Below are 27,725 nucleotides of genomic sequence, written 5' to 3'. Positions count from 1 at the left end.
TTATAATCACTGCAGCAAAATCACAGATTAATGAATCACAATGTCCTGAAAGATATTGTGACACCAAACACTGCCCCATCCCTTACACCTGCCAAGGGTCACTGGCTTCTTGAGGATTCTATTGCAAAATTTGCTATATTGTCAAAGGACATCTGTATGCTGATTAAACCCTCCCATCCCTGAAACTGTAGCTGGGAGAAGAGCCCCAGCCCCTAAGTGTTCACATTCAGTGATCAGAACAGAACACAGACATCTCACCATGCAGTTTGGGTTCACTTTGGTTTTCCTTGGTTCTATTTGAAACACTAATTCATGATGAACAAGAAACACAGACTATATTAGTGGATATGAGTGAGAGAAACAGTGGATGTGTGACAGTTTCCTGACTTGTATCTCTAGATGTCTTGTGTGACGTACAGCTGGTGGAGTCTGGGGGAGACCTGAGAAGCCTGGCAGGGGAGGGGGTCCCTGAGACTCTCCTGTGCAGTCTCTAGATTCACCTTCAGTAGCTAATTGATGAGGTGGGTCTGCCAGACTCCAGGGAAGGGGCTGAATGGGGTCTACATATCTGTATGGTATAAGATAAGGACCAATTGTCATTATTTTACTCACTGGAATTCAAAACCATTTGAGAAAGAGGCCATTTTTTCCCTAATTTTAATTCTATGAAATCTCATGGAGGATTTGCTGACTGCATGCAGACACATTTCACTCTGGTCTCTGTAATCTGCTCCACTGGTCTGTGTGTCTGACTCTGTGCCAGCCGCACTCTGTTATAGACAATGTACCTCTGCAATACACTTAGAAAGAAGGATGTGTGCTGTCTCCAGGTTTGTTCTTCTTTCTCAGGATTGTTTTCTCACTTCTGTGCGCTTTGTGGTACCATGTAAATAAGAATTTCCCACATACATTCATTGGCATTTTTATGAACTCAACTAATATTAGAAATTATTAGAACAGATAAAAGGAATAAAAAGTGTAATAATACAAAAAATTGACAAACTGAAATGGATATCTGGAAAGCTAAATGCAATTGAAAAAGCATCTCTACTAGGAAAATAGGTAAAACTCACACAGATACAATCAGAATTAAGGAGGGGACATAACTGATACCAAAGAAGTGAAAAACACTAACAGAAAATGCCTAGATAATTATAGACCCATTATTAGATAACAAAGGGCAACTAGGCAATTTCCGGAGACAAACAATCCGCAAGACTGTACATGAAGAAATAGAAAATTAACAGAATGAAAACAAATAAAATTCAATCTATAATCTAATCATACACCGCCCCAAAAGAAAAAAGTCAGCTTAGTAACACAGGGCTTTATCTATGAATTATATCAAAATATAAAAGAGACTTAATGACAATACCTCTCAGACTCTTACCAAAAACTGAAAAGAAAGGAATATGCCCCAATTCATCTACAAGACCAACCTTACTATGCTGCAAAATCGAAAGACACCGTTGGAAGAGAAACTAAAGGCCAATATCTCAGATGGACATACATGCAAAACTCCTAGCATAGTGAATGCAACAGCACAATGAAAGGGTCATATGTGACAATGCAGTCACCTCTGTTGATCATCTATATCACCATCTATTGATACATATAAAACTAGACAAAATTCAACAAATTGTCATTATGAATAAATCTCAGCAACTGAGGGAAAGAAAGAAATAAGCTCCACAAAATCGTGGCCATAGATGAAAAGCCCACACCTGACAGCATATTTAACAGTGAAACATGAAGCTTTTCCTGTCACGTTAGGAGCCGGGCAAGGATGCTCATTCCCTACATAGGTATTCCACATGGTAACATGAAGCCCAGTAAAATATGGCACCCAATGTATGTCATCTTGTCACATTGCTTATTTGGAGGAAAGTCACTTGAGTAACAGCTAGTCTAAGGAAACTGTGACCCTTCTTTGCCCCTCTGAGAGCAGGAAATAAATCTCTCCTGGGAAACGTCTTCCCCTCTACCAGAATGGAAGAACCATCCTTAGCACCAGAAATGGGAACTTAGCACCAAGAAGGCTGTGCCAACAAGCCTTGTTAATTCCTCACTAATTGACTTGTCCAAACCCAAATCTCTGTCTTGTTAACTCTTCGCAAATCCATTGTTTTTTATTCAAAAAGGCACAAGTGCCACCTACTTTCTTCATTCTCTGGGTGTCATATTATTAGGAAGCTTGTGCACATGCAAAATGAAATTTATTCTCTTCTGTAGATCTGTCTTATGTCAACTGAATCCTTAGACCAGACGAAGAACACAGAAGCAAAGAAGGAAAAAGCTTTCTGCTCCTACAAGTTGCAGATGCACCCATAAAAATTAGGTAAGAAAATGAAATAAAGACATGTAAATCAGTAAGAAGAAAATTATTTGTTTGAGAATCACACGAACTTACATACAGTGAAACCTTAGAAACTCCACAAAAAAAGTATTAGAACTAATAACCTCAGGAAAAGTTCACGGTACAAATCAACATACAAAAATATGTTGTATTTCCATACACCAAAAACATAGTATATGAAAAAAATAACAGAACCACACAATTGAAAATGGCACAAAATGGAGCACCTGTGTGGCTCAATCCCTTAAGTGCCTACTGTTGATTTTGGCTCAGGTCATGATCTCATGGTTCCTGAGTTTAATTCTAAGGCAGGGTCCGCAATGATTGTGCAGAGCCTGCTTGGGATTCTCTGTCCCCTTCTCTCTCTCTGATCTCTCTCTCATTCTCTCTGTCACACAAAAATAAACACACATTAAAATTATATGGCACAAAATAAAGTATTTAGGATTAAATTTCACTAAAAAGTAAAATAACATACCACACATGACCTGCTGGGAGAAAGACATGTAAAATGGCAAACACAGATGAAAACATAACTGTGTTCACAGATGAGAATTATTTACACTGTCACAGTCCCTTCTGCAAGGAGTGATCTAGAAGTGACTCTCAAACACTGGTTTTAAATTTGAAACAAATCTAAGTCTGGAGCTTGATATATAGTCAGAGGATATGCAAATAGCGCCCTCCCTGTGCTGATTAAACCAGTCCAGCTCCAGCCCTGCACCTGGGAGAGGAGCCCCAGCCCCGGGAGTCCCAGGTGTTCCCATTCTGCGATCAGCACAGAACATAGACACCTCACCATGGAGTTTGTGCTGGGCTGGGTTTTCCTTGTTGCTCTTTTAAAAGGTAATTCACGGTGCTCGAGAGACACTGAGTATGTGAGTGGACATGACTGAGAAAGAGTGGATGTGTGACAGTTGCCTGACCAAGATGTCTTGTGTCTACAGGTGTCCAGTGTGACGTGCAGCTGGTGGAGTCTGGGGGAGACCTGGTGCAGCCTGGGGGGTCCCTGAGACTCACCTGTGTGGCCTCTGGATTCACCTTCAGTAGCCACAGCATGAACTGGGTTCGCCAGGCTCCAGGGAAGGGGCTGCAGTGGGTCGCATATATTAATACTGATGGAAGTAGCACAGGCTACGCAGACTCCGTGAAGGGCCGATTCACCATCTCCAGAGACAACTCCAAGAACACGCTATATCTGCAGATGAACAGCCTGAAGACCGAGGACACGGCCACATATTACTGTGCAAGGGACACGGTGAGGGGACCTCACTGGGAGCCCACACACAAACCTCCCTGCAGGAGGGGATCAGCACCACCAGGGGCACACACTGTGCACAATTTTGCTTTGTGTTCCCAGGAGCAGGTGCAGATGGAGTTTACAGGCAGGTTTCCTGTCAGGGTCTGGGGCTTCCTCTCCACACAGCAGTTTCCCCAGGGAGCCTCTCTGGACACAGGATTCTGTGTTTATCTATTAACTCTCTGAATTAACAACTGTGTTGTCATAGGAAAACTACCCTAACATTTACAAAGACACAGTTGTTTGCATTGCTTACTCCTGTCACTCAGTATGAGTGAATTGCAGATTTCCTGACGCACAACAGCTGAACCTTTTTTTTTTATAAAGTATTTTTTTAACTTTTATTTATTTTTGAGACAGAGAGAAAGAGAGCATGAACGGGGGAGGGTCAGATAGAGGGAGACACAGAATCTGAAACAGGCTCCAGGCTCTGAGCTGTCAGCACTGACCCTGATGCGGAGCTCGAACTCACGGACCGCGAGATCATGACCTGAGCCAAAGTCGGCTGCTTAACCGACTGAGCCACCCAGGCGTCCCAAAGAAGTCCCAGATGCACTCACTGTGCAGCCAGGACTACAGGAGCCCCCAGACCCCCATTATCTTCACCCAGCACTTGTACCAACAGTGTGACACTTCCCTCCTGGCACTTGCTACTCAGGACTTTAATGAGCTACAGCTTTATCCAATTCCTCTAAAGAAGAGATAATTCATCTCCATGTATTAGTCAGGATTCTCCCGAGGAACAGAAACAAAAGCACGGTTTGGTTTCCATGACTAAATACATTGATAAGCCCCACATTCCACTCTCACATGCTGGAGACCCAGGAAAAGCAGTGGTGTAATTCTCATCTGATTCTGAACTAGTGTCTAGTCTCAGAACATGAAGAGCTGATGATGTAACTCGCAGAACAAGGGCCAGAGGAGACCAATGTTCCAATTCAAACAGGCACATGGGAAGTGAAACTGAGGGAATTCCTCCTCCCTCTGCATCAGTTTCTATTCAGACCCTTAATGGAATGGGTGATGCCCAAGCAGACAGAAACCATGGATAGAAATGCCAGTCTCTTCTGGAACACTTCACAGACATCCACAGAAACAGTGGGGAGCCTGGGAACCCATGATGCAGTCAAGATGACACATAAAGGTAATCATGACAAGTCAACCTCCTGTAAATGTGCAGTTCAAAGACTGAAGATTTAGAAGTCCATGCCATCACTGGCATGGAGCCTGGTGGGCACAGCTGTGCTTCTGTGGAGAAGGAGGGCAGAGTCGCACAGGGAGAATTGTGGTCTGAGAATCCCCTGGGCGTCTTGGGGAGAGATCAGTTCCCTTCTCAGAGTGCATTTCGTAAAGGGTGTATGGCCTCTTGTGGGGCAGGAGAGCCAACAGGCACCATTGCACTGCCCTGGTCATTAGCATAGGAGCCTCTGTTGAGAGCAGCTAACTGAACGCTGCCTTCTTGTTGTTCTTCACCATGAACTCCAAGGCCCTAGTGTTCATGAAACTGCCCTCCTGGGATAACTAACTCCAGGCACAGCACAGCGAGACCCTCTCACAGAGGATCAGTGGGGTCCCGGTCATATTGCATTCATATAATTTGGAGTTTTCAAACCCAGCTAGAGCTCCTGAGATAAAACATAAGAGCCCTGTGCCACCAGATGGGCCAATGGTTTGGACACAGACAGGGTGAAAGCAGGGTTCTGATGGAAGCCTGGGACCCACAGGTACAGATTGTTCTCTCTGTGGGAGGGCTTCCTGAACAGGGGAGGCTGGGAACTCCAACTCAAGGGACTAGACAGGGAGCTGATGCCAATATTTCCTCCTACCAATCAGCATGGACAGAATTCAGTGAGCAGCACAGAACCTCCCAGTAGAAGCTGAGCCACTGACACCAAGCTATACCCCCGCTTGCCTTCCTCAGGTGCTTCCTTACTAGAGAAAGAGGGCCTGGAAACCAGATCAGCACCGTGCCCCTCCCTCAAAAGATGACATATACCCACAAAGGCACCAAGTCTACTGACCATAGTGAGGCATAGCTTCATCTCTAGGGGAAATAGGAATTAGCCTCTTTTAACTGGCAGAACAAACTCACCTGCTTAAAACTCACAACATTGTGGACAATGTCTAAGGACTCATCAATGGAGAAAAGGAGAAACTCTGCAGAGGACTTAGCTGAGGGACAGAGCAGCCAATGCACGTCAGCACAGTGCACACAGAATATGCAACAAATGCTTCCTAAAGTGTCAAGCCCTCAACAGCGATTGAACACTTCTCAAAAAAGACACTACTCTAGAAGCAGAAAACAAAACAGGATTTTCTAAAACACTTCAGAAAGCAGAGACATAGACATACACCATGATGGAGGAATTCATCCCAAAAGAAAAAACGATAAAAGGTCATTGCCAGGGATATCATTAAAGCACATATAACTAAAATGCCTCAAACAGAATTTCTAAACACTCTCAAAAGGAAATAGAATTTTTAACAACTATCATAAGGATACTTGCTGTGCTTGAGGAAAGCATAGGAGACATGAAGGATACCCTTACTGCAGATAGAAATGACCTAAAACCCAGTCATGTTGACATTTTATTTTATTTTTATTTATTATTATTATTTATTTTTGGGACAGAGAGAGACAGAGCGTGAACGGGGGAGGGGCAGAGAGAGAGGGAGACACAGAATCGGAAATAGGCTCAGGGTTCCGAGCCATCAGTCCAGAGCCTGACACGGGGCTCGAACTCACGGACAGCGAGATCATGACCTGGCTGAAGTCGGACGCTTAACCGACTGCGCCACCCAGGCGCCCCATGTTGACATTTTAAATGTTGTAACCGACACTTCTCTAAAGAAGACATCCGGATGGCCAATAGGCACATGAAAAGATGTTCAACGTCGCTCCTTATCAGGGAAATACAAATCAAAACCACACTCAGATATCACCTCACGCCAGTCAGAGTGGCCAAAATGAACAAATCAGGAGACTAGAGATGCTGGAGAGGATGTGGAGAAACGGGAACCCTCTTGCACTGTTGGTGGGAATGCAAATTGGTGCAGCCGCTCTGGAAAGCAGTGTGCAGGTTCCTCAGAAAATTAAAAATAGAACTATTCTGTGATCGAGCAATTGTTTTACTAGGTATTTACCCAAAGGATACCAAAATGCTGATTCGAAGGGGCACATGGACCCCAATGTTTACAGCAGCCCTATCAATAACAAGCAAATTGTGGGAGAGCCCAAATATCCATCAGGAGATGAATGCATAAAGAAGAGGTGGTAAATATATACAATGGAATATTACTCAGTCATCAAAAAGAATGAAATCTTGTCATTTACAACAATGTGGGTGGAACAACAACGTATTAACCTAAGTGAAATAAGTCAGTAAGAAAAAGTCAAATACCATATGATTTCATTCATATGTGGAATATAAGAAACACAACATAGGGGAAGGCAAAATAAAATAAGATAAAAACAAAGAATTGGAAACCGGAAGAGACTCTTAAATACAGAGAACAAACCAAGGGGAGGGGGGTAAGGTGGGCTAAAAGGGAGGTGGGCCTAAAAAAGGGCACTTGTTGAAATGAGAGCTGTGTGTTATATGTACGTGATGAATCACAAAATTCTACACCTGAAATCAATACTGCACTGTAGGTTAACACACTTGTATTTAAATTTAAAATATTACAAGAAAATTAAATACATACATATATGACCTCTTGGGAGTACCTCAAAATAGCAAGCTTCTGCACAGTGAAGGAAACAATAACCAAAACTAAAAAGCAACCTACGGATTGGAAGAAGACATTTGTAAATAGCATATCCCCAGGGTTAGGATCCAAAGTATGTACATTTTTTAAAATTATTTTCACTTATCAGTACAGAGTGTGTGTCCATGCATACGTTGTGTGAGAAGCAAAACTCGTGTATTGTGGTAAGATCTCACTGAAACTGAGACCCACCCTCTTCCCTAAATTTTAACCGCACAGTACAATATTGTTAACTACACATGTAATGTTGTGGAGAAGACCTCGAGAACTTAGTCGTCTTCCAAAGCAGAAAATCACACCCCTTGATATCTAACCCTCATTGCGCCTCTCTGCCAGCCCCTGGCAACTGCCACTCCACTCTGTTTTATTGTTATCAAAACTCGATTCAGCTGCCTGTTGCTGGAAAGGTCAAGGTTCAAAGTTTTAGTTTTCTAGGAAAGGAATTTGAGCTTTATGCACAAGGCCAGCCACTGGTGAGAATGCAGACTCCTGTCCAAAAGCCAACTCTGAGGTTTCTCCCTGACGCAGGGGGTTTTAAAGGAGTAGAGCATATTTAATCAAACAAGGAAGTTCCATGGTTGATAACGTCTTTTGATCATGTGCAGACTCCATGGTGCAAGCTGATAATTTATAATGAGAGAGATCCAGCTAACATCGGCAAATATGTGTTGCATCAGAGTCCTTTTTTCTCGATACTATGAGTCCAAGGGTTTTCGAATTCTTAAACCACATTCATCCTTACTTGTGATTCGCAGTGGATCCCATGAAGTTAATTTCAGTCCAGTTGTATGTAGTATATGCCATCCACAAAGCCCTATCATGATGGGTTATTTAGGCAGACATTATTTACTCATGTCTGTCATAGCAACACATCAGATTGCAAAAAATATTGGTTTGTGGGTTGACACTGATGAATATGCTTGCCAGAAAAGGTCCAACTGCATTAGGTCCCAATTCTCTCGTATACCTGAAGCATTCAGGAAGTGTTCCTTCATTCATATGCACTACATAATCAGTGGCAGATTAGGCAAGTGCCTCTTCAACATCTAAGTGGTGCATTGAAATAACAGCCTGACCCACAATCATTTCGGAAACTACTTAGCTGACCCAGGCAAGCATTGTGACTGCAGCTCCTTAGAGCAGTGCTATAGCAATCTATGCTGTATGAGTGATTGTATTTTAACCCCTGGGGACAAATGTAATACAGGCAGATGCTATACAAGCTGCACCTATTTCGATGCTGGGACACTTGGCAGGCCAATCCAAAATATATGTGATCTTCCAGAGTCCTGCCGTGGGGTGTCCTTGTCGGGCCCTGATGACTTCCGTATGCAAGATGGAACGCCGTGCACTGAAGAGGGCTGCTGCTATCATGGGAAATTCACTGACCGCACTATGCACTGCCAAGGAATCTTTGCAGAAATTCTGGAAAGGTGAAGATGTCTGCTATGCCATAAATCACAAAGGCAGCCGACATGGACACTGCAGAAGACCCCGGGGAATTCAATGCTGAACCTGTTCCCATACAGACGTGCCGTGTGGAAGGCTGCAGTGTAGGAATGTCACACATCTCCCTCAGCTGCAAGAGCATGTTGGATTCCATCCGTCTGAGATCTCAGGGTTCTGGTGCGTGCGGCTGGATTCATGTCATAGCGCAACCGATATTGGTCATGTGAAAACTGGTATTTCATGTGCTCCTGGAAACATCTGTCAGGATACCTACTGCAGTCGCAGTGTGGCTCAGCTGAACTATGACTGTATCCCGGAGAAACGCAGTCACAGAGGGTCGTGCGACAATAACAGGAACTGCCATTGCCACATAAGCACCCTCCATGGTGCACTGGACGAGGCACTGTTGGGAGCACGGACAGTGGACCCCTCCAAGAAGAATGGGGTCAGTCAGGCAAACTCATGAATCCCTGGTATATCCCATAGCGGTTTTTGGTCCCATTTAAGCCATAATAGCTGCCTTCCTTGTGGTGTCGCCACAAATGTCAAATTATCAACCCTGAGAAACTTAAGGGACTGATTGTTGCTGTCGACAATCTAATTATCCTCCTCCTGACTGCTGAACAACTACAGACAATCCAACTGGCACATGTGTGAAAATACAGTAATGAGGCTGCAGAGCTGACATCCACGTTTCGGGGGTCTGCAGGAGACACAGGGGTCCACAGGCACATCACGGCTCTGACACACATCTCTCATGGCTCACTGACCAGAACGCTGAAATAAAACTTAAAAACTGCATGCTTGTGGCCTCTACGTATATATCTAAGCTTCCAAGAGCCCAAACTGAGCCCGAGATTATGTGCAGAGGACCTGAGTCAGCATCTGGGCCTTGAACTGAGGTATATGCTTCCAGAATTAAGAGACGTTCACACAAGCTCTTTCAGGGACAAATTCATGAGTTGTCTCCAAAACTGTGCGGTTGCATGCTGAACATTTTCTCATTCTCCAGGTAATGTTTTCCGCCAGTCCCAATGTGGGTTCAGGATAATGGAGGGCTACCACCCACCCACACTGCCTGTTCCACACTGGGGTGTCTGTGGGCTGTGAGGGAAGGGGACTGGCATTAGGTTCCACCTAGCACAAGCTGTGCCTCCCTGGAGAGCAAATTTCCAAATGTGGGAGACGGAGACCATTAGGTTTAAAGAGCACCCAATGAAATGAATCAGAAAGGCAGGCACAAGTGCCTATGGATGACTCTGGCATCCAGTTGGAGCCCGATGACTGTGAATCCCTGCTCTCTTTCTCTTGCCTACTTTTCAGTGAGTTTAACCTTAGATAAGGATCTGCCCCGGATTCCCACTTGGGTTTTCTGAGGGCCTTCTCGAATAACCACACAGAGGTGAGCCTGTGAAAAGTTAGGGACCTCAGCCCCATCCATTCTCAAGTAATCAGGTACTTGCTACCCTGTTTTCTATGTCCTGTTCACTGGGACTGTGGGAAGGAGGCCTGCCCTTCCCAAGGTCCTTGTGTACCCTTGCTTCTGGGCCCTGTGAGTCATAAATCCTGTGCCTCCATTTCCTTTGTTGGGGGTGCACTGAAACCCCACCTTGAGTCAGGAGGGCCCCATGCATCTCATGTATCCAAAGCCAGAGCTCAGATGCCTAGGAAGCCGCCTGTCCACCCCCTGAGCAATGGCTCTTGCCTATTCCTTCAGCAGGATACAGTCTACATGTTCTTAATTTTGTACAACAGCTGGGGTCCCCAACACATTTGTCCCCAGGGATGGGATTGGGGGTCTAGGTGGTGCCCTCCAACAATGTGTTAGCACTGAGAATGGCTCACTCGTTCCTCACTCCCACTTCTCAGCTGCTCTGGGAAGGAGCTGGAGCTTGCTGGTGGTCTGTAGCTTTGCTTTGGGCTGATGCCAGGTGTTGCCAGAAACCCCCACCCTAAGTTACCAGTGCCAGAAAAGGTCAGACTCCCTGCAGAGACCAACAATCAGGCACCATCCTGGGGTTCCAGAGGTGTGTATTTCCTACTCATCTCCAAGTGACATATTGCTGGACACCGAAGAACATATCCCTAGATTAGTGTCGAAGAAGACGCCAGCTGCTGGGTCCACTGTGTTGCAGCCAGTACCCTGGTGTTGGGTTTGCTTAGCCATGCCTACCTAGTGACAGAGGCAACTCAACCAGGAGCATCATGTCTCCCTGGGCGGAGGACACGACCAAGGCAACCTCCCCTACTGGCTGTATTCCTCACTGCTGCTGACAATGGCTCCCTATTTAACAGGTGTTGTCAGGGACACCTCAGTGTGGGAGGCCTCAGCACACGTGTCTGGGAGGAGCTAACTTCTATCCCAGGTCTCCCTGTCAAGACCACTACACCACTACACTATCCACGGACCAGTGTGAAAGAGAGAAATGGTGACAGGCACTACACCATCATGAAAATGCAAGGTTTCCTGGAATCATTTGTCCAAAGGGAGGGAGACAAGGACATTGATTGGCTCTAGTGGGTCTTCACAATTGGCTCCAAGCTGTTGCTTTAAGCGCTTGACATACTACAGCTGTCTGGATTGGTCCAAGTGCCCCAGATACATAAATCACTGAAAAGCTCAAGGTATCAACAGCCTGTTTACTTAGAGACAACCTACGGAGCTTCCAGTCTTTTCACTGTATCAAAAGGCTATCACAATCACACCGAGGCACCGAGCAGGAGACACAGACCAAATAAAAAGGGGAAGGCTCTGAGGAAGAGGTTCCCCAGGGCCCCAGAGCCCACAGAGATAGGAAGAAAGAAGCTCTGATTCTCCGGATGGATTTTTATGGCATGATAGCACAGGCCTACTGGGAGAGGTCAAGCCCAGGTGATGCAATCCAACTCTAAGATAGAATGGGGACAATTCAATGGGTGTGGGTTTTAATTTTTTTTTTTTTTTTTTGCCTTATGTCATGTGCCCATGAGCCCTTGTCCATTTTCACCTGGAGGAGAAGCACTTGACAACAGAATCTAAGGAGTTCTTCTTGAAGGACACTCTGATTTTAACCCTTGTGCCAATACAATTCATGGAAATACCAGCTTTAGTGTAGCAGGCATTAGCATGCATGCCATAATCACATGTGAAAAGGAGAATTTTCAACGTTTATTTATTTTTGGGACAGAGAGAGACAGAGCATGAACGGGGGAGGGGCAGAGAGAGAGGGAGACACAGAATCGGAAACAGGCTCCAGGCTCTGAGCCATCAGCCCATAGCCTGACGCGGGGCTCGAACTCACGGACCGCGAGATCGTGACCTGGCTGAAGTCGGACGCTTAACCAACTGCGCCACCCAGGCGCCCCGAAAAGGAGAATTTTCAAGAAGCCCAAGACTTCTTTGCTGCAAATGCTGATGGGATCATCACCTCCATAGATAGGAGCCCACAGGAGGGTCCCAGCAGTGCCCCGTTCAAGGGGTGGAACTTCAACCCAGATCTCTTGCCCTAGAGATGAGGCCCACACGTCTCTTTATGCACAGCTCTGTGAAGAGGGGTCCCTAGTGACTTAATCTCAGGACAGCCTGAACACAAGTCAGAAACTTTGATCAGACTCTTTCGGATCTTCAAGAGAATGCTGTTCCTACCCTTCAGGTGGGTGCCATCACTTCTCTGGACATGACAGCCCTGGTAGGGGGGAGCTGAGATCCCAGTGGGTGGGGAGATGCCCAGGCCCCTGCCTAGGGACCCGGAGGTTTGTGGAGTATGTCCTTCCTCCTGGGAACACTGCCTGTATATTCTGTAATTACCCTGTAGGACACAGACACAGACAACACTTTATTTCTCTCATTGACCCTGAAGCAAGGTACAGTGCTTCCCAGGAACCCCTCCAAAGATAAGTGTGGTGCCCTTTAGTTTACCAGGTATAAAGGGAGGGATAGTAGAAGGGTCTCAACGTCCCTTTGATGTCACTATTGGAAGAATCTTTACTGAATCTCTTTTAGCAACCGTGGGCCCTTTGACCCTGTATTGTCTTCTTAATGGTGTGGATGCCCTCACATGCCATCAAGGCCAGTGGGAACAAACCCAGTGCCTGGTTTTCCTGGGGGGAGCTACATATCAGGAGTCTGTAGGATTGCAAATTGCACCGCACCACACATCCAATTAAGACAGTATATGCACATCAATATTGTGTGCAATAGAGGACTGAGTAATTGCACCCCACAATTCAAGATTTACTGAAGGAGGGGAACATTAAACACACCATTTCTCCTTTCAGTCTGCCCACTTGACGGGCATTAAAGCCCCCTCCTAACAGGTGGCACTTTACAGTTGACTACTGAAATGTAAATGCCCAGCTGTCCATAAGATGGCTCACATTCCCAAGACTGTCTAGGCAGTGGAGGGTATCTCAAGGGCCACAGGGGAGACTCTGTCGTGACTGAGCTAGCCAGTATGTCCCATTCAGCATCGATGACCAAGGAGTCCCAGCCACAGTCTGCTCTCAACCTGTACATCTCTACCCTGCTGCCTTGGGAATTCCTAACAGCCCAAACAGTGCCAAGATGTTAGCCTGACCACCTCATGTAGAGCCTGTCATGAGTTCCCACTGGTCTGGGCAATTGAGGGTCACTGTCACTGGTCAATTATCATGCATTCCTGAAAGTTTGTGAGACATGGGAGGCCTGCAGCCCTTCACCAGTATAAGGTGGGTTTTGTCACCTGACTGAGCTACTCCAGATTTTCGGTCTACTTTCATATGATTTGTGCATTTAGGCAGCTTTACGTGGAAGTGGCTCAGCTATGCCACTTGATGCACAGGTTGTCTGAGTGCCAATGAAACATTTTGGGATCTGGAAAGTGTTTGTGCCATGGGGGTTACCCTGGAGCACCTAGTGACCATCTGGCACCTGGTTGCCTTGCTATGTCACCGAGAGAGAGAACCCAGCACCATGACTGTCTTCATACAAAGGGAAATATTCTCTCCCAATACCTCACCTGAGCAAAGGACCATCCTGAAGCTTCCATCAAAGTTGTGGTCCCAATCAATGCAGTGGAAGGAAAGGCAGAGTGACATTGTCGTGCTGGTTGTGGATACCACAGCCTTCCATTTGTCCATCCACATGGTGCGTTCACCTGCTTGCATTGGCAGGAAATAACACTACTTTGGGGGCTTACTTGGTATCCTGATGTCAAAACACTTGACAGTCACACTGATTATTTACTGTAGACGGGACTTGGAAAACCTGTGTAGGGGTCTGTGTCTGACCTGCCGAGATAACTACACAGGTGAATGGGGCAGATGCAGTCTGAAGACAGACAGTCATAGGGGTTCAGAGGGAGAGCAGGAAATGTAGTCAGTCTTTTAATGGTGGGGGAAAGGGTAGGCTCCATTTTAAAAAGTTTTTTTTTTCCTGACAAGAAAGAGCCGGAAAATGAAACTAGGTGGAAATGCAGTTTTTTTATCCGTGACCTACTATGTGCTTCCGGAGCCTGGGAATTGGCTCTGGGAATCCTTACCAATGGTCATCGTGGGGATGGTCATCCACGGTCTTGACAATGGCGATCTGGAACTATTTTGTGCAGCTTGCGTGAATCCAGAGGAATCTTTCCCTAATTCTGATGGCAGTGTAGTCGGTTAGGAGTTCGTCATAAGGTCCTTCTCAGCGAGGTGGCAGTGGGTGCTCTCTGAAGACCTGATAAGCATCCCATATTCTGTAGAAAGAGTGGCAAGGCTAGGCAGTGGCAGAGGCCATGTTCTTATTGTCTGTGGATGATATGACCCAAGTGTACCAGTTACTTCTTGGACATGGCTATGCATGGCATCAACTTGGTCATATAAGTTATCATGAAGTTCACTCAATCAGTAAAGAAAGGGTTAAGGATTCCTTTCTAAAATACTACTGCAAAGGGGGTCAGTCCCTGCCTGATATTTGGAGCATTCCAAATCTCATTAAGGGCCAAGGAAAACGATTCTGGATGTTCCAGGCCAGTTTCCAGGCGGATTTTTCCTGAAGGACTTTTGTGTCTAGTTTTTCATGTTCCATATCTGTTCCCCTAATCCACATATCCTCATCGTCCTCTTCTGTGATGATTAAGGATGATGTGGGTTATGTAATTCTAATTATCACCCCCAAGTCTTTGCAAGTACGTAGTTTGTCTATGTGCTGAAGTGAGTTTCTTGGTCTGGCTAAATCCATAATGGAATGGCAAATCCAGGAACCATTTCAGGCATTACATTTTTTACCACAGCCGTGGCATTGGCATGTCCAGTCAGACAGCATCAGTCCATCCACCAAACATGCGGTCATTAACCAAACAGGAAGCCAATTGGTCAAATCCATCTGGAGAGCCCCAGTGGGCAGGGAGGGGCTAGAGGGACTCCCTGGGGCCTGCTGATATTATACAAAACTTGGAGAGATTTACAAGTAGTGCCCTGGGAAATAATTTAGTCAGAGGTTTAGTGGGTGCCTGGGAAGAACCCACTGTCTCTCAGTTTCTTAATTATCCCATCTGATGGGGTTGGTGCAAGACCAAAGGAGAGAAGAAAGGGGCCTCAGCAGGCCCACTCAACCCCAATGTACATCCCATCTAATCATTATCTGTCCACCTGTCTTTTCCCATTGTGAGGAACTTACATGATAAACAATAGTCCAAGTCAGGGAAAAAGGCAGGCTTCTAAAGTGAAGGAAAGGACAGGGGCCTCTGATCTTGGCTGTGTAATTGACAGCCTTGTGAGCTCTGTCAGTCGCTGGAGAGACAGTGGCAGTCTCCTCACGGTTTGAGCTGGAGAGTGACTGTTAGCAATTTTAGCAGAAAGATCAGTTGCGTATAATAGGGCAGGAATTATAGGCAGGCTGGAAAAAAGTCCTCTGTCCTCTGGTACTCATGGCGGTTAGGGACAAAAGATGGGGGGGGGTGTAATAGATGACAAAAGACTTTATGGTTCCTACATTGTACAAATCAGTAGCTTTGCCTTCTGAATCAAATTCTGTTCTTTCTTTACTCACAAGATTGGGGTGTTACACAGTGAGGAGGTAAAGCAAGAACATCCTGCGGTAACAGAGTCTATCACAGGGTCAGGTCGTCCCTCTGCAGCAAGACAGGGCATCTGGCTACTGATGGGTGGGGGCAGTTCCTTTCTCAGGCCCCCTGAGCACAGGCTCTGCACTGGGGGAAATCCATCCTCTTGTGTATGTGAGGCCCAGACACTAGTGGGCACATCTTTAAGACTCATCCTCTGAGGAGCACTTTGAATGGAGGTGGGTCCCATTAGGGAAAGGGGGAAGCTTGAGGTGTGGTCTGATGGCAGGGAAATGAGAACACCTTATCGTCCCTCCTGCATTTTGGATATTAACCCCTTTTCAATATTTTTTATTGTAACGTCTACCCTCCCATAGACTGCCTTCTAGCTCTGCAAATATTTTCTTGCCCCTTTTCTAGTATGATGTAGTCCCCCTTGCCTGCTTTGTTCTCTGTGACTTTGCTTTTATATCAAATCAATCATTCTCAAGTGAATGTCATCATGTGTATCTTTCATGTTTTCTTTGATGGCATTTAGGTTCAAGTGTTCTTCTTAATCCGTCATCAATTTTGAGATTTTTTTGTGTCGATGTATATGTATGAAGCAAGACTATGGCCAAATGTTATTATTTTGCATGTATATATCAATACTATTTTTTAATTTTTACTTTGTTTTTGAGGGAGAGAGACAGATCATGAATAGGGAGGCACAGAGATAGAGGCAGAAACAGAATCCAGGCCCTGAGCTGTCAGCAGGAGCCTGATGTGAGGCTCGAACCCACCAACCATGAGATCATGACCTGAGTGGAAGTGGGATGCTTAACTTACCGAGCCACACAGGTGCCCCTAGTCAACACCATGTTTAAGAGACACTATCCTCCCCCCACTGTGCATTGTTGGAAATCTCGTGGAGGATTTGCTGACTGCATCTGCAAACGTCTACTTCTGGGCTCCATAATGAGCTCCACTGGTCTAAATGTCTCATCTGATGCCAGCAGCACACTGTTGTGGTTAATGTACCTCTGCAATATCTTTAGAAAGAGAGAAGTGTGATGTCTCCAGGTTCTCTCCACGTCATGATTGTTTTGTTGCTTCCATGTGTTGTGTGCTTTCATATGAATTGTATATTTTTCAGGTTCCTTAAAAAACTCATTGGCATTTTTATTGACATAACAAGATAAACATAAATATACCATAAAAAGATAAAGCAGACAGAAAATAGAGACTATCACAAATACAGAAAACAAATCAATTATATAAAAATTTGTATTTGGAAAAGTAAGTAAAATTTGAAACAAATAGGTAGCCTGGGGAAATACGGAAGACTCAAACAAATGCCATCAGAATTGAAAGAGGAGACATAACTGAACTAAAGACATGAAAAGGATCATTAAAGAAAAACTTAGGTATTTATAGGCCATCAATTAGATCACCAAGAACAAATTATACATATTATGCCATAATGTAGTCCACCAAGACTGTTTCATGGAAAAATACAAAATGAACAAAAGAAACATTAATAAGATTTCTCTATCTAAAACCTCACCCTCCAAAAAATCTGCATAGGAGTCCATGGCTTTATTAAAACTTGTACTAAGTATATAAAGAGGAATTAATGCCAATATTTCTCAAACTATTACAGAACACTGATAAAAAAACAGCACTCCCAAATGAAATTTGTGAGGACAGCATTGTTTTTGCACCAAAACCAAAGAAATACACCACATGAAGGGAAACTACAGGTCACTATCTCAAATGAACATACATGCAAAATTCCTTCACAAAATCTGAGCATACTGAATTCAACAGAACATTGAGAGGATCATACAACATAATCCAGTGTGATTCATCCAGGGATGCAAGGATCCTTCAACATACACAGATGCATAAATGTGATGTCCTCCATTAACAGAGGGAATGATTGAATCAAAGCCATCATTAATTGATTCAAAAAAACATTAGACAAAATTCAACACACGTTCATCATTTAAAAAGAACCCAATTAGGGGCGCCTGGGTGGCGCAGTCGGTTAAGCGTCCGACTTCAGCCAGGTCACGATCTCGCGGTCCGTGAGTTCGAGCCCCGCATCGGGCTCTGGGCTGATGGCTCAGAGCCTGGAGCCTGTTTCCGATTCTGTGTCTCCCTCTCTCTCTGCCCCTCCCCCATTCATGCTCTATCTCTCTCTGTCCCAAAAATGAATAAACGTTGAAAAAAAAATTAAAAAAAAAAAAAGAACCCAATTAAAAAGGAACTGAAGGAAATTACCTCCACATGATCATGGCCACTATGAAAAGCCCACACCTGACAGCATATTGAACGGTAAAATGCTGAAGGCTTTCCTGTCAAATCAGGAGCCAGGCAATGATGGTCACCCCTAACATAAGCATTCCCCATGATAACGTGAAGAATACATATGCCACCTCAAACTATGTCATCTTGTCACACTGCTTATTTGGATGAAAGTCACTTGAGAAAGAGTCCAAGTACAGTCAGACTCGCCATCGTCCCTTGACAAAAGGATATAAATCTCCCTTCCGTGTACCAAGAGGGAAGAACCATCGTTAGCACCAGAATAAGGAACACAGGGACAAGAAGGCTGTGCAAACAAACCTACTTACTTGGTGACTAACATAATACCCCAAACTTAACTCTTGCCAAATCCAATGTTTTGTTGTCTGAAAATCACAAGTGCCACCTGCTTTGTCCTTTCTCTGGGTGTCATATCATTAGGAAGGCCAGGCACTTGCAAAATGAAATTTATTCTCCCCTGTACGTATGTCTTATGTCAATTGAATCCTTACACTGGCTAAATCCCAGAAGAAAAGAAGGGAAAAGCTTTCTTCTCCTACAACTGGAAGACGTAACCAGAAAAAAATAGGGAATAAAAAAAATAAAAGACATTTAAATCAGTAAGGAGGAAGGAAAATTACTTGTTTGCAGGTGACATTGATCTTAAACATAACAAAACCCTAGAGATACCACAAAAAATATTAGAACCAGTTTTTTTAATGAGGAAAAGAGCAGAATGCAAAATGAACAAAGAAAATAAAAATAAACCACCTGTGATTCTACACACCAGCATGAAAATACATGCAAAATAAATAACAAAATTATACAAGTGAAAATGGCACAGAATAAAGTATTTTGGGTTAAACTTCAAAAAGAATGTAAAATACTTGTAGAGTGAAAATGATCTATGTTGATGAAAGAACTGTAAAAATGCACACAGGACTGAAAATATACCTGTACTCACTGAATACAATTATTCATATTGTCTCAGCACCTAACACACCCTAACCCTGTCGTTCACTTTTAAAGAATCAAAGCTAACACTGGAGCGTGATATAAATGTCAGAGAATATGCAAATGGGGTCCTCTCTGTGCTGATAAAACCAGCCCATCCCAGACTCTGCAGCTGGGAGAGCAGCCCCAGTCCCGGGAGTCCCAGGTGTTCCCATTCTAGATCAGGACAGAACAGACACCTCACCATGGAGTTTGTGTTTGGCTGGGTGTTTCTGGTTAATCTTTTAAAAGGTAATTCATGGTGAACGAGAGACACTGAGGATGTGAGTGGATATGAGTGAGACCAATAGATGTGTAACAGTTTCCTGACCAAGATGTCTTGTGTCTGCAAGTGTCCAGTGTGACGTGCAGCTGGTGGAGGCTGGAGGAGACCTGGTGCAGCCTGGGGGGGTCCCTGAGACTCACCTGTGTGGCCTCTGGATTCACCTTCAGTAGCTATGGAATGAGCTGGGTTCGCCAGGCTCCAGGAAAGGGGCTGCAGTGGCTCGCATATATTTATGATGATGGAAGTAGCACAAGCTATGCAGACTTCATGAAGGGCCGATTCCCCATCCCCAGAGATAACTCCAAGAACACGCTGTATCTGCAGATGAACAACCTGTGGGCCAAGGACAAGGCCACATATTACTGTGCAAGAGACAGGGTGAGGGGACCTCGCTGGGAGCCCAGACACAAACCTCCCTGCAGGAGGGGATCAGCACCACCAGGGGGCGCACACTGTGCACAATTCTGCTTTGTGTTGCCAGGAGCAGGTGTAGATAGAGGTTACAGGAAGGTTTCCTCTCAGGGTCTGGGGCTTCCTCTCCACACAGCAGTTTCTCCAAGGAGCCTCTCTGGACACAGAATTCTGTGTTTACCTATTAGCGGTGTGAATTAGATCATTGTTTTCCTAGGAAAACTACCCTAACATGCACAAAGACACGGTTGTTTGCATTGCTTCCTCCTGTCCCTCAACAGGAGTGAATTACAGATTTCCTGAGGCACAATAGCTGAACATTTACATGATTCCCAGATGCACTCCCTGTGCAGCCAGGACCACAACCTCCCACAGCTCCCCATTATCTTCACCCAGCCCTTGTCCCAATCAAACAACGGGACACTTCCTTCATGGCACTTTGCTACTCAGGAATTTAAATGAGCTACAGATTTATTCAATTCCTCTAAACAAGAGATAAATCTTCTCCATGTATTAGTCAGGATTCCCTCGAGCAACAGAACCCAAAGCACATTGGTCCATGACAAAATATGTTGAGAAGTCCCATGATACTGTCACAAGTTGGGGAGCCAGGAAAACCAGTGGTATAATTCTCGCCTGATTCTGAACTAGTGTCTAGTCTCAGAACCTGCAGAGCCTATGATGTAAGTCTAAGAACAAGGGCAGGAGGAGACCAATGTTCCAGTTCAAAGAAGCACACGGGAAGTAAAAATGAGGGAATATTTCCTCCCTCTGCATCGGATTCTACTCAGAACTATGATGGAATGGGTGATGCCCAGGCAGAAAGAAACCATGGATGGAAATGCCAATCTCTTCTGGAAACTCATCACAGACATACACAGAAACAGTCGTGAATCGGGACACCCATGACGCAGTCAAGATGACACATAAAGGCAATCATGACAAGTCAACCTGCTGTAAATGTCGAGTTCAAAAACTGAAGACTTAGAAGTCCATGCCTTCACTGGGGTGGAGCCTGGTGGGCATAGCAGTGCTCCTGTGGAGAAGGAGCACCGAGGCCCATAGGGACTGCTGCGGTTTGAGGATCCCCTGGGTCATATCGGGTGAGACAGTTACCTTCTTGGAGTGCATTTGGGAGACAGGGCATTGCCCCTCATGGGGCAGGAGAGCTGACAGGCACCATTGCACTGCCCTGGTCATTAGCATAGGAGCCTCTGCTGAGAGCAGCTAACTGAACGCTCCCTTCTTGTTCTTCCTCAACATGAACTCCAAGCTGCTAGTGTTCATGCAACTGCCATTCTGGGATAACCAGCTCCAACCACATCACAGCAAGACACTGTCCCAGAGGATCAGTGGGGTCCCTGTCGCATTGAGTTCATACAATTTGGTGTACTCACACCCAGATAGAGCTCCTGAGATAAAACATAAGAGCCCTGAGCTGCCAGGTGTGCCAATGGATTGGACAAAGGCAGGGTGAAGGCCGGGGTCTGAAGGAAGCCTGGGACCCATGAGTACAGATCGTTCTATGTGAGGGCTTCCTGAACAGGGGTGGCTGGAAACTCCAACTGCAGGGACTAGAGAAGGAGCTGATGCCAATATTTCCTCCCACCAATTATCATGGACGGAATTCAGTGAGCAGCACAACACCCCCCAGTAGATACTGAGGCACTGAGCCATTACACTGAGCCCCGCCCAACTGGGCCAACTGGGCTCTTCAGGAACACAAATCTCACTGCCACTTACTTTATGGACTATGAAGAGCTACATAGACTGACATCTAGGGGATAAGGAAGTAATTTCAGTCCTACTTCAATCTGTTAGCCGAATCATCTACTCAACTTTCTTTCTTTTTTCTTTTTCTCTTTTACACTTTTCTTTTTCTTGAATGTAGAAACAGAAAAAATTATTTTTATTATCAATTATTATTAAAAATATTTTCTTTAATTTTTATTACTATATTTTTTACATTTCTGTATTTTTTTCAAATTCTATTTTACTTCCATCATTTTATTTTACTCTACCTCAGTGTATTCCCGTTTTCAAATTTCGAAACAATTTCCTTTTTATTTTTTCTTTCTTGTTCTTTTTTTCTCTTCTTCGTTTCTGTAGTTTTCTGGAATGCAAAATGAGAAAAATTTGATTTTACTTTCAATTTCTATTAAAAATACTTTTCTTTAATTTTTTTACTATATTGATTGCTTTTATGTAAATTTTCTCAAATTCTATTTTACTTCCATCATTTTATTTTAGTCTACTATGGTGTATGCACTTTTTGAATTTTCAAATGATTTCCTTTTTTTACTGTTTTTATCTTTTTTCTCTTTTTCATTTCCTCTCTTTTTTCTAGAATACAGAAAAAGAAAAAAATCACATTTATTTTTAATTTTTATTAAAAATATTTTTCTTTCTTTTTTCATTATATTCTTTACTTTTCTTTATATTTTTTCAAACTATATTTTACTCCCACTATCTCATTTCAGTCTACTTCAGTGTATTCATTTTTTCAAATTCTCAAATTATTTCCTTTTTTTTCTCCCCCTCCCATTTTTTTCTCTATCAAACCAAGTTCAACACCCAGAACAAAACACACCTAGGATCTAGCATATTCCATTCAATTTGCTTGTGTGTGTTTAATTTTTAATTTTAATATTTTTGTAATTTTATCTTTTAATTTCAATTTTTCGACCTCATTAATTCCTTTTCTCCCTTCAAAATGACAAAACGAAGGAATTCACCCCAAAAGAAAGACCACGAAGAAACGACAGCCAGGGATTTAACCAACACACATACAAGCAAGATTTCTGAACCAGAATTTAGAATCACAATAATAAGAATACTAGCTGCAGTCAAAAATAGATTAGAATTTCTTTCTGCAGAGATAAAAGAAGTAAAAAATAGCCAGAATGAAATTTAAAATGCTATAAGTGAGCTGCAATCATGGATGGATACAGCGGTGGCACGGATAGATGAGGCAGAACAGAGAATCAGCGTTATAGAGGACAACCTTATAGAGAATAATGAAGCAGAAAAAAAGAGGGAGATTAAGGCAAAAGAGCAAGATTTAAGAATTACAGAAATCAGTGACTCATTAAAAAGGAACAACATGAGAATCATAGGGGTCCCAGAAGTGGAAGAGACAAATAGGGGTGGAAGGGTTATGTGAGCAAATCATAACGGAAATCTTTTCTGACCTGGGCAAAGACACAGACATTAAAATCCAGGAAACACGGAGGACTCCCATTAGATTCCACCAAAACCGACCATCAACAAGCACATCATAGTCAAATTGACAAAGTACTCAGGCAAGGAGAGAATCATAAAACCAACAGGGAAACAAAGTCCATAACTTACAAGGGAAGACAGATCAGGTTTAGCAGACCTATCCACAGAAACTTGGCAGGCCAGAAAGGAGTGGCAGGATGTATTCAGTGTGCTAAATCAGAAACATATGCAGCCAAGAATTCTGTATCCAGCAAGGCTGTCATTCAAAATAGAAGGCAAGATGAAAAGATTCCCATACAAACAAAAATTAAACGAGTTTGTGACCACTAAACCAGCCCTGCAAGAAATTGTAAGGGAGACTCTCTGAGGGGAGAAAAGATCAAAATATATCTGTATAAAGAAATAAATACCAAAATCAACAAAGATTAGAAAGACCAAAGAACACCACCATAAACTCCAACTCTACAAGCATCATAATAGCAATAAACTCCTATCTTTCAGTACTCACCCTAAACGTCAATGGACTCAATGCCCCAATCAAAAGACATAGGGTAACAGAATGGAGAAGAAAACAAGATCCATCTATACGCGTTTTACAAGAGACCCACTTTAGACCTAAAGACGCCTCCAGATTGAAAATAAGGGGATGGAGAACCATCTATCATGCTAATGTTCAACAAAAGAAAGCTGGAATAGCCATATTGATATCAGACTATCTAGACTTTAAAATTAAGACTGCATCAAGAGATGCAGAATGGCATTACATCATTCATAATCAAAGGGTCTATCCACCAAGAAGACCTAACGATTGTAAACATTTATGCGCCAATTATGAGAGCACCCAAATATAGAAATCAATTAATCACAAACATAAAGAAACTCACCTATAAGAATATGATAATAGTAGGAGACTTCAACACCCCACTCACAATAATGAACAGATCACCTGATCAAAATTCAACAAGAAAACAATGGCTTTCAATGACACACTGGACCAGAAGGACTTAACAAATATATTCAGAACATTTCATCCTAAAGCAACAGAATATGCATTCTCTCCAGTGCACATGGAGCTTTCTCCAGAATAGACCATATACTGGGACACAAATCAGCCCTAAGTAAGTACAAAAAGATCGAGATCATACCATGCATATTTTCAGACCACAATGCCATGAACTCAAAATCAACCACAAGAAAAAAATTGGAAAGGTAACAAATAATTAGAGACTGAAGAACATACTAAAGAATGAATGGGCTAACCAAGCAGTTAAAGAAGAAATTAAAACTATATGGAAGTCAATGAAAATGATAACACCACAACGCAAACCTCTAGGATGCAGCAAAGGTGGTCATAAGAGGACAGTATATAGCAATCCAGGCCTTCCTAAAGAAGGAAGAAAGATCTCAGATACACAACCTAACCTTATGACTAAAGAGCTGGAAAAGGAACAGCAAATAAAACCCAAAACCGGCAGAAGGCAGGAAATAATAATAACGATTAGAGCAGAAATTAGTGCTATTGAAACCAAAACACAGTAGAACAGATCAATGAAACTAAAAGCTGGTGCTTTGAAAGAATTAACAAAATTGATCAACCACTAGCCAGTTTGATCAAAAAGAAAAAGGAAAGGACCCAAATAAATAAAATCAAGAATGACAGAGGAGAGATCACAACCAACACAACAGAAATAAAAACAGTAATAAGAGAATGTTATGAGCAATTATATGCCAATAAAATGGGCAATCTGGAAGAAATGGACAAATTCCTAGAAACATATACACTACCAAAACTGAAACAGGAAGAAATAGAAATTTGAACCGACCCTTAACCAGTAAGGAAATCGAATTAGTAATCAAAAATCTGCCAAAAGACAACAGTCCAGGACCAGATGGCTTTCCAGGGGAATTCTACCAAACATTTCAGGAAGAGTTAACACCTATTCTCTTGAAACTGTTCCAAAAAATAGAAACGGAAGGAAAACGTCCAAACTCTTTCTATGAAGCCAGCATTACCTCGATTCCAAAAACAGACACAGACAACACTTAAAAAGAGAACTATACACCAATTTCCCTGATGAACATGGATGCAAAAATCCGCAACAAGATATTATTCAACCAGAAACAATAATACATTAAAAAATTATTCACCACGACCAAGTGGGATTTATACCTGGGATGCAGGGCTGGCTCAATATCTGTAAAACAATTAACGTGATTCATCACATCAATAAAAGAAAGGACAGGAACCATATGATCCTCTCCATAGATGCAGAGAAAGCATTTGACAAAATACAACATCCTTTCTTGATAAAAACCCTCAAGAAAGTAGGGATAGAAGGACCATATCTCGAGATCATAAAAGCCATCTATGAAAGACCCCATGCTAATATCATCCTCAATGGGGAAACACTGAGAGCTTTCTCCCTAAGGTCAGGAACAAGACAGGGATGTCCACTCTCGCCACTGTTATTCAACATAGTATTGGAAGTCTTAGCCTCTGTACTCAGACAACACAAAGAAATAAAAGGCATCCAAATTGGCCAGGAGATGGTCAAACTTTCACTCATCACAGATGACATGATACTCTATATGGAAAACCCAAAAGACCCCACCAAAAAACTGCTAGCATTGATTCATGAATTCAGCCAAGTGGCAGGATTTAAAATCAATGCAGAGAAATCGGTTGCATTCCTATACACCAACAATGAAGCAACAGAAAGAGAAATCAAGGAATCTATCCCATTTACAGTAGCACCAAAAACCATAAAACACCCAGGAATAAATCTAACCAAAGAGGTGAAAAATCTTTACACTGAAAACTATAGAAAGCTTATGAAAGAAACTGAAGAAGACAAAATATGGAAAAACATTCCATGCTCCTGAATAGGAAGAACAAATATTGTAAAAGCGCTGATAGTACCCAAAGTAATCTACATATTCAATACAATCCCGATCAAAGTGACACCAGCATTCTTCACAGAGCTGGAAAAAATAATCCTAAAATTTGTATGGAACCAGAAAAGCCGCCGAATAGCCAAAGAAATCTTGAAAAAGAAAACCAATGCAGGAGGCATCACAATCCCAGACTTCAAGCTATCCTTCAAAGCTGTAATCATCAAGACAGTATGGTACTGGCACAAGAACAGACACTCAGGGGCATCTGAGTGGATCAGTCTGTTAAGCATCTGACTTTGACTCAGGTCACGATCTGGCAGTTCTTGAGTTAGAGTCCCACATCAGGCTGTGTGCTAACAACTCAGAGCCTGAAGCCTGCTTGGAATTCTGTGTCTTCCTCTCTCTCTGACTCTCCCCCGCTCATGCTCTGTCTCTGTCTCTGAAAAGTAATAAATAAATGCCAAAAAAAAAAAAAAAAAAACAAGAACAGACACTCAGATCAATGGAACAGAATACAAAATCCAGAAATGGACCCACAAATGTATGGCCAACTAATCTTTGACAAAGCAGGAAAGACTATCCAATGGAATAAAGACAGTGTCTTCAGCAAGTGGTGCTGGGAAAACTGGACAGCGACATGGAGAAGAATGAACCAGGACCGCTTTCTTACACCATACACAAAAATAACCTCAAAATGGATGAAAGACCTCAATGTAAGTCAGGAAGCCATCAAAATCCTCGAGGAGAAAGCAGGCAAAAACATCTTTGGTCTTGGCCGCACCAACTTCCTACTCAACACGTCCCCAGAGGCAAGGAAACAAAAGCAAAAATGAACTACTGGGACCTCATCAAAATCAAAAGGTTCTGCATAGTGAAGGCAACAATCAGCAAAGCTAAAATTCAACTGACAGAATGGGAGAACATATTTGCAAATAACATCTCACATAAAGAGTTAGTATCCAAAATCTATAAAGAATTTATCGAACTCAACACCCAAAACACAATCCAGTGATGAAATGGGCAAAAGACATGAATAGACACTTATACAAAGAAGACATCCAGATGGCCAACTGACACATGAAAAAATGCTCCACACCACTCATCATCACGGAAATGCCAATCAAAACCCCAATGAGATATCACCTGACACCTGTCAGAATGGCTAACATTAACAACTCAGGCAACAACAGATGTTGGCGAGGATGCAGAGAGAGTACCTCTTTTGCATTTTGGGGGGCAATGCAAGTTGGTGCAGCCACTCTGGAAAACTGTACGGAGATTCCTCAAAAAACTGAAAATAGAACTCCCCTACGACCCAGCAATTGCACTATTAGGCATTTATCCACGGGACACAGGTGTTCCTTTTCAAAGGGACACATGCACCCCCATGTTTATAGCAGCACTATCAACAATAGCCAAAGTATGGAAAGAGCCAAATGTCCATTGATGGATGAATGGATAAAGAAGAAGTGGTAAATATATACAATGGAGTATTACTCGGCAATCAAAAAGAGTGAAATCTTGCCATTTGCAACTATGTGGATGGAACTGGAGGGTATTATGCTAAGTGAAATGAGTCAGTCAGAGAAAGACAAAACTCATATGACTTCACTCATATGAGGACTTTAAGAGACAAAACAGATGAACATAAGGGAAGGGAAACAAAAATAATATGAAAACATGGAGGGGACAGAGCATAAGAGACTCATAAATATGGAGAACAAACAGAGGGCTACTGGAGGGGATGTGGGAGGG

General features: G+C 43.2%; 1 long non-coding RNA gene and 1 gene segment (V, D, J or C); one reads left to right on the top strand and one right to left on the bottom strand.

The window, feature by feature from the left end:
* LOC123584377 overlaps window positions 1-27,725 on the top strand; it is a 271,648-nt gene that overhangs the window by 62,988 nt on the left and 180,935 nt on the right.
* The window catches only part of LOC123584388, a 180,578-nt gene that overhangs the window by 35,704 nt on the left and 117,149 nt on the right, over window positions 1-27,725 (bottom strand). The gene's annotated exons all lie outside the window — the stretch shown is intronic.

Source organism: Leopardus geoffroyi, chromosome B3 (assembly GCF_018350155.1).
Source record: "Leopardus geoffroyi isolate Oge1 chromosome B3, O.geoffroyi_Oge1_pat1.0, whole genome shotgun sequence".
Classification (NCBI taxonomy): Eukaryota; Metazoa; Chordata; class Mammalia; order Carnivora; family Felidae; genus Leopardus; species Leopardus geoffroyi.
This window is presented reverse-complemented; position numbering and strand designations above follow the sequence as displayed.